Genomic DNA, 6,382 nt, shown 5'->3' with positions numbered 1-6,382 from the left:
TAGATATTAGAATGCTGACTCTACTCTCAAATCCCCCAAATGACAGGAATCTCAGTCACCCGAGCTGAAGTCCCACGTCCATATACTGCTGTTGCTCTTTCTTCAGGGTGACATGTTCCCCTAGTCTAGGCAAACTTCATCTAGTCTCCAGAACAGGACACTGTGACTCTTCACCTATTCTCTTTCCATTCTACTGTTTATGGTACAAACTTTAGGCCTTACTTCCTAGGGAGCTTGGCCTCCTGCAGATCAAAAGAAACTGAATCTTGAATATCAATACCCTTGACTTCATAGATTACCTTCTCTGCAGTGAGGTTTAAATTTTATTTTATTTTATTATTATTATTTTTTATTTCTTAAGTAATCTTTATGCCCAACGTGGAGCTCAAACTCCAACCTCGAGATAAAGAATCGCACAGTCTACCAGCTAAACCGTCTAGGACCCCTAAACTTTATTTATTTATTTTTAAAGATTTTTATTTATTTATTTGACAGACACAGATCACAAGTAGGCAGAGAGGCAGAGAGAGAGGGGGAAGCAGGCTCCCTGCCAAGCAGAGAGCCTGATGCAGGGCTCGATCCCAGGACGCTGGGATCATGACCTGAGCTGAAGGCAGAGGCTTAACCCACTGAGCCACCCAGGTGCCCCTAGAGAGGACAATCTAGAGGAACAGAGAAACTGGTAATACTGTGTCTAGTACACCAACGCACCCCTCAAGGAGAGCTAATGACATGTACTAAATGCATATACATGGAAGATTCCCATAATTCAGGTGTAGAATAAAGTATATCATATAAGTGTCTCACAAAAAGCATCTCTGGACCCAGAACCTGGACAAAGGCAGATGTCAGGATTACTAAATTACAGCATTTTTACCTTACATGATAGAATGAAATGTTTTTGGGCAATGAAACAGCCTGAAGAGCAGGAAAGAAACCAAGACTGACTGACCACTCTTTGCCCTGGGCCCCTTGGACTTGTCAGGTTTCTCACCTTCTCAAGCTGCTGACCACTGCTCTGTCCCTGGAGGAAGAAAAGGAACACTAGAGGCTATGCTTGGTGAGAGGGATCCTTGTCAATATTGTTCTTATACTGTTTTGATGTGTGGGGTAGCTTGTGGATAGAACGTACTGATGCCTGTGAGTTCTATTTCTGTCATTTTTGACCCCGGTTCTAGTTTCCTCAAATCTGGACCAAAGATGTTGTGACCTTGAGAAAATTTCTTAATCTCTCTGAGCCTCAGTTTCCTCATCTATAAAATGGATAAAATAGTAGCTTCTTCACAGAATTTTGTGTGTGTGAGAGAGAGAAATTACATGGAAAACTCCATTATGGTCCTTAGCAGAATGGTGAGGATGGAGAAAGCGCTTTGTTAGCTACTATGATTAATGTTATTAACCTGCCACTTTCCACGAGGAAATCAATATGTTTCCAGGTCAATAACAGTATTCATTGGCATAATTTTTAACGATTGAAAAGTTTTCTATTATATGAGTGCCTTATGGTTTATTTAACCAATCAAATATTGGGGGTCATTTAGATTGTGCCTACTTATTTGGCTATCATACTTCCAAGTAAAGGGAGTGGATTAAATTTTTTTTTAAGATTTTATTTATTTATTTGACAGAGAGCACAAGGGCAGAGAGGCAGGCAGAGAGAGAGAGGAGGAAGCAGGCTCCCTGCTGAGCAGAGAGCCCGATGCGGGGCTCCATCCCAGGACCCTGGGATCATGACCTGAGCTGAAGGCAGAGGCTTCAACCCACTGAGCCACCCAGGCACCCCCGGATTAAATTTTTATTTAATACTTACTTATAAATACTTACTCCTTGCCAAAAGCTCTCAAAAACTACAGTGAAGGGATTACTTAAAAACATAAACTCAAGCACAGGGAAAACAGAAGTGGAAGCAATAGCAAGAAAATTGTGGAAGCAGAAAAACAGTTTAGCAGACCTAAGAAAATGAAATTTATTTTAAAGAATAGCTCTAAAAGAGCTGGTTTCTGCTAATAAGGGAAAAGCTGTGTGAATGAAGAGCCCAATGGAAGAGTCAGGTTGTAAAGAGAATAGGCAGCCAGCATGGGTGTGGAGTCACCTCAGACTCAAGGGATCACGCTTGACTGAGCCTTAATTGTTTCACTTTCATCACCTCCAAATCCACCTCAGGCCCCTGAACAATTGTTACGAACGTACCTACTTCATACGTACTGGACCATACTTGCCTGATATGGTACCAAGAGCAGATGATCCAGGCTTTTTTCGCACTTGAAAAAAAAATTATTTATTTGAGAGAGAGAGAGAGAGAGAGTGTAACCATAAGCATGAGCGGGATGGGGGGAGAGACAGAGAGGAAATAGCAGGCTCCCCACTGGGCAGGGAGCCCGATGTGGGGCTTGATCCCAGGACCCTGAGATCATGACCCAAGCTGAAGGCAGACACCTAACCCATTAAGCCACCCAGGTGCCCCTCACTTTCTTTTTTTCAAGATGGATGTATATATATTCTTACACAACTGAAAATCTATTGCTTTTACACATGACAACTTGAGTCAGTTTAAGACTCTCTCTGTTTTGTTTTTTGTTGTTGTTGATTAGTAATGCAACATATTTATTTATTAATTTTTCCTTTTTAACCTTTGGACCCCTTTCGCCTGTTTCTCCTACCCTCTGCCTGCACCTCTGCCAACCACCAAACTGTTCTGTGTATCTTTTAGCTTGTTTTTGTTGCTGTCTTGTTTTCAGAATCCACATATGAGAGAGATTGTACAGTCTTATAATTCTCAGATTTATTTTACTTAGCACAGTGCCCTCAAGGTCCATCCATGTGGACACACTAGCAAGATTTCATTATTCTTTATGGCTAAATAATATTCCACAGTATATATACTACAATTTCTTTATCCATTCACTCATTGATGGTCACTTAGACTATTGTGCCCATTATTACAATATGTAAATTATAAATAATGTTATTGTAAATAATGCTACAACAAACATGGGGATTCATGTATCTTTTCAAGTTAGTATTTTCATTTTCTTTGATTAAATACCCAGAAGTAGAATTGCTAGATCATATGGCTCTATATTTAATTTTTTGAGGAAATTTTCACAGTGGTTGCATCAGTTTAGATCCTGATGAACAGTGCATGACGGTTCCCTTTTTTTCCACATTCTTGCCAATACTTGTTATTTGTTGCCTGTTTGATAACAGCCATCCTAATAGGTATGAAGCAATCTTTCATTGTGGGTTTGGTTTGCATTTCCTTGATAATTAATTATGTTGAGCAATTTTCATATACCTGTTGGCCATCTGTGTGTCTCCTTTGGCAAAATGTCTCTTTGGATCCTCTGCCCATTTTTTAATCAGATTAGTTTTAATTGTTGTTGCTGTTGTTGTTGTTTGGTTTTACTATTGAATTGTATTAGTTCTTTATATATTTTGGATATAAGCCCTTTATCCTTTATATGATTTTTATCCTTTATATGATTTGCAAATATCTTCTCCCATTCTACAAGTTGCCTTTTCATTTTGTTAATGGTTTCCTTTGCCATGCAGAAGGTTTTTGTATGATATAGTCCACTTATTTATTTTTGTTAATATTGCTTTTGCTGTCATATTCAAGAAATTTCACTAAGATTTATGTCAAGGAGCTTTTTGCCTATATTTTTTTCAGGAATTTTAAGGTTTCGGGTTTTGCATTCAAGTCCTTAATTCTTTATTTTTTTAAAAGATGATATTGGCTTTATTCAATGATTCATGTATCGAGCAGCATCCCATCTAACAGAAAAGGGTTCTGAGGAACTATACAAAATGAAAGAATTTTACAGCCAGAAGGAAGAAGCCTTTAATTCCTTTTGAGTTAATTTTTTGTGTATGGTATAAGACAGTGGTTAAGTTTCATTCTTTTGCATGTGGCTGTTCAGTTTCTCCAACACCATTTATTGAAGAGATTGTCCTTTCTCCATTGTATATTCTTGACTTCTGTGTTGTAAATTAATTGACCATATGTGTATGTGTTTATTCCTGTCTCTCTATTCTGTTCCATTAACCTTTGGTCTGTCTTTATTTCAATACCATGCTGTTTTAACTACTATAGCTTTGTACTATAGTGTGAAGTCAGGACATGTGATGCCTCCAGTGCTGTTTTTCTTTCTCTATATTTCTCTATATTTCTTTCTCTCTTTTTCTTTTGCTATAGCTATTTGGGCTTTTTTGATGATACCATACAAATTTTAGGATTATTTAATTTTCTTGAAAAATTGCAACAGAAATTTGATAGGGATTGCAATGAATCTACAGATTGCTTAGGGCAGTAGGGACATTTTAACAATTTTTATTCTTTTGATCCATGAGCATGGCATATCTTTCCATGTATTTAGGTCTTCTTCAGTTTCTTTCATTAATGTCTTGTAGTTTTCAACAGACAAGTCTTTCACCTCCTCAGTTAAATTTATTCTCAAGTATTTTATTCTTTTTGATGCAATTCTAAATGGAATTGTTTTCTTGATTTCTCTTTCTGATAGTTTATTATTGGTGTATAGAAATGCAACAGATTTTCGTGTATTGATTTTGTATCAATCTTACTGGATTCATTTTTTAGTCCTAAGGGTTTTTGATGAAGTCTTAAGGGTTTTCTATTGTTATTATAATCAATTTCTGTAAACAGTAATAATTTAACTTCTTCCTTTCCAATATAATGCCTTTTCTCTCTCTCCCTTTCTTTCTTCCTTCCTCCCTCCTTCCCTTCCCTTCCTTTCCCTTCCCCTCCCCTCCCCTCCCTTCCCTTCCCTTTCCTCCCCTCTCTCTCCCTCCCTCTGTTCCTTCCCTAAGAGAGGGAAGCTCTGGCTTGAACTTCCAATACCATGTTGAAATAAAGTGGTGAGAGTAGGTATACTTGTTTTTTCTTGATCTTAGATGAAAGCCTTCCAGCTTTTCACGATTGAGAATGACATTAGCTATGGCTTTGTCATATATGACTTTTTTTCTTATGTTGAGGTATTCCCTCAACAATACCTCAAGGTATTGGTATTTCCCTCTATACCAACTTTGTTTAGAGATTTTATCATAAATGGGTGCTGATTTTTATCAAATGTTTTTTCTGCATCTGTTGAGATGACCATATGATTTTTATCCTTAATGTTGTTAATATGGCATATCACATTGACTTATTTGTGAATGTTGCATCACTGGAATAAATAAAATTTAAATAAATAAATAATTAATTTTTAAAAGATTTTATTTATTTATTTGTCAGAGAGAGTGAGCACAGGCAGACAGAGTGGCAGGCAGAGGCAGAGGGAGAAGCAGACTCCTTGCTGAGCAAGGAGCCTGATGTGAGACTCGATCCCAGGACGCTGGGATCATGACCTGAGCCGAAGGCAGCCGCTTAACCAACTGAGCCACCCAGGCGTCCCTGGTGTATAACCTTTTTAATGTATTATTAAATTTGAGTTGTTAATATCTTGTTGAGGATTTTTGCATCTTTGTTCAGCATGTATATTCACCTGTAATTTTCTTTTCTTATGATGTGTTTATCTGGTATTGATATCAAGATCATTCTGGTCTCCTAAAATGAGTTTGAAAGAGTTCTCTTTGATTCTATTGTTTGGAAGAGCATAAGAAAGACTGGTACTAATTATTCTTTGAAAGCTTTGTAGAATTTACCAGTGAAGTCATCTGGTCCTGGACTTCTTTTGTTAGGAGGTTTTTGATTATGGATTCAATCTCCCTACTAGTAATCAGTCTATTCATTTTTGTGTATTTCATTATGATTTAGTCTTAGAAGATTGTATGTTTCCAGGAATTTATCCATTTCTTCTAGGTTATTCAAGTTGTTGGCATATAATTTTTCATAGTAGTGTTATGATCCTCTGTATTTTTTGTGGTGTCAGTTGTAATGTCTCACCTTTTATTACTCATTTCATTTATCGTGGTCTTTTTTTTTTTCTTCTTGATGAGTCTGACTAAAGATTTATCAATTTTATTTATTTGTCCAAAGAGCCAGTTCTTAGTTTCATTGATCTTTTTCTTGAAGTCTATTTCATTTATTTCCATTCTGATCTTTTTATTTCCTTCCTCCTACTAACTTTGAGCTTTGCTTTTTTTTGTTTGTTTGTTTTTTGTTTTTCCTTTTGTAGTTCCTTTAGCTATAAAGTTGGGTTGTTTATTTGGGACTTTTGTTGTTTGTTCAGGTAGGTATTTATTGCTACAAACTTCCCCCTTAGAACTACCTTTCCCTGCATTCCACGATTTTTTTTTTTAAAGATTTTATTTATTTATTTAACAGAGATCACAACTAGGCAGAGAGGCAGACAGAGAGAGAGGAAGGGAAGCAGGCTCCCTGCTGAGCAGAGAGCCCGATGCAGGGCTCAATCCCAGGACCCTG

Source organism: Enhydra lutris, unplaced genomic scaffold (assembly GCF_002288905.1).
Source record: "Enhydra lutris kenyoni isolate GAN:26980312 unplaced genomic scaffold, ASM228890v2 scaffoldscaffold19, whole genome shotgun sequence".
NCBI classification, from domain to species: Eukaryota; Metazoa; Chordata; class Mammalia; order Carnivora; family Mustelidae; genus Enhydra; species Enhydra lutris.
The sequence above is the reverse complement of the archived record's forward strand: the minus strand, read 5'-3'. Positions refer to the sequence as shown.